Source organism: Nicotiana tomentosiformis, chromosome 8 (genome assembly GCF_000390325.3).
Source record: "Nicotiana tomentosiformis chromosome 8, ASM39032v3, whole genome shotgun sequence".
Taxonomy (NCBI): domain Eukaryota; kingdom Viridiplantae; phylum Streptophyta; class Magnoliopsida; order Solanales; family Solanaceae; genus Nicotiana; species Nicotiana tomentosiformis.
The window spans coordinates 97950491-97952706 of record NC_090819.1 but is presented as its reverse complement, the minus strand read 5'-3'; positions in this window follow the sequence as shown (position 1 = coordinate 97952706).

The following is a 2216-nucleotide window of genomic DNA, read 5'->3' as shown; positions in this document are numbered from 1 at the left end:
TATGCTTGTTAAGTCTTTGAATGCAAATGATCATCTTAAACACTTGCAAGAGACTTTTGATATCCTAAGAAAGCATAACATGAAGCTTAACCATGAGAAGTGTGCGTTCGGGGTCAGCTTCGGGAAGTTCCTGGGGTTCCCGGTATCACAAAGGGGAATTGAGGTTAACCCTGACAAAATAAAAGCCATCGAAGACATCCCGAACCAGCTATCAAGCATAAAAGAAGTTCAAAGGCTCAAGGTAATATTGGCCACTTTGAGCAGGTTCATTTCCCGGTCTTTAGAGAAATGCCATAATTTCTTTTTGTTACTCAAGAAGAAGAACAACTTTGAATCGACCCCGAAATATTAGCAGGCCTTAAGGGATTTGAAAAGGTACTTGTCAAGTCCTCTGTTATTATCAAAGTCGGAGGAAGGAAAAAAATTGTTAATCTACTTAGCAGTCTCGGAGGTAGCGGTAAGCATCATTTTAGACCGTGAGGATGAAGGTACACAATCTCCAATTTATTACGTTAGTAGAATTTTAACGGGAGAAGAAGCTCGTTACCCATATTTGGAGAAGTTGGCCTTAGCCCTCGTAGTCGCCGCTCGAAAGCTAAGGCCTTATTTCCAGTGTCACCCGATAACGGTGGTGACCACCTTTCCCTTGCGGAATATCCTTCATAAACCCAAACTTTCGGGAAGGCTGGCCAAGTGGGCCGTCGAAATGAGTGAATTTGACATAGAATATAAACCTAGGATTGTGATTAAGTCACAAGTTTTGGCCGACTTTGTGGCCGATTTCAGTTCAGGATTGTTACCTCTGGCTAGCAAGAAAGCAGTGATGGTGTCATAATCGACATCAGGAGTTTGGACCCTATATACAGACGAAGCTTCTATCGTAAAAGGGTCTGGGCTTGGCATAGTATTGACCACGCCTTCGGGAGAAACCCTAAGGCAAGCCAAGAACAATTCCTCTGACCAACAATGAAGTGGAGTAGGAAACTTTGATTGCAGGACTCGAATTAACCTAGGGACCAGATTTCGAGGTCACAAAAATCAAATGCGACTCCCCGGTGATGGTGAATCAGGTCTACGGGATCTTCGAAACCAAAGAGGAACACATGCAATAATACGTAACGAAGGTTCAGGCTCTACTTGCACGGTTCCGGGAGTGGTCGATTACACATATCCCAAGGGAGGAAAATGGAAAAGCATACGCATGAACTAACCTTGGATCATCAACAAAAATGAATGGATCGGACTCTGGTACGATCGTACAACTTATGCACTCGGTTCTGGACACAGATAACTATTACGAGGTAAACGCGACTAATTTGGTATGGGACTTGAGGATTGAGATCATTGATTACCTCAAGCACGGAAAGTTGCTTGAGGATCCTAAGGCATCCCAGGCGCTAAACGCCAAAGCAACACGATATAGCTTCAAAGGAGGCAGGCCTGATGCTTGAGGGCCTCCGAGGCAAACTATATTATGCGAGAATTCCACGAAGGTATATGTGGAAATCATTCGGGCACAGATTCTTTGGTACTAAAGTTGGTAAGAGAAGGATATTACTGGCCCCGAATGGAGCAAGACACCAAATCTTTTGTTCAAAATGCGATAAGTGTCAATGCTATGCACCATTGGTATATAAACCAGCAGAACCGTTGCACTCCGTTTTGTCTCCATAGCTGTTCATGAAGTGGGAAATGGATATCGTCGGTCCGCTGCCACTGGCTCTTAGTAAGGTAAGGTTCCTTTTGATTTTAACTGACTATTTTTCTAAGTGGGTTAAAGCAGGTCCTTATCAGAAGATTGGCAAACGTGAAGTGGTAGATTTCTTGTGAGAGAATATAATTTGCAGATTTGGGATACCAAAGAGATAGCCTACGACAACATGCCACAATTTATAGGCACAAAGGTCACAAAATTCCTTGAAGACTTGAAAATCAAAAGGATCACATCTTCGCCCTATCATCCCAGTGCAAATGGTCAAGCGGAGTCAACGAACAAAGTGATTATAGAAAATCTCAAAAAGAGATTAGAAGCAGCTAAAGGCAGATGGCCCAAAGAACTGCTCGGAGTACTATGGGCGTACCGAACAACGGCAAATCGAGCACATGAGAGACTCTTTTCTCCTTTGTGTTCAGAGCAGAAGCCCTGATCCCGATGGACGTATGGGAACCTACCCTAAGGTACTTTCAGGTGAATAAGGAAGCAAACAATGAAGTAA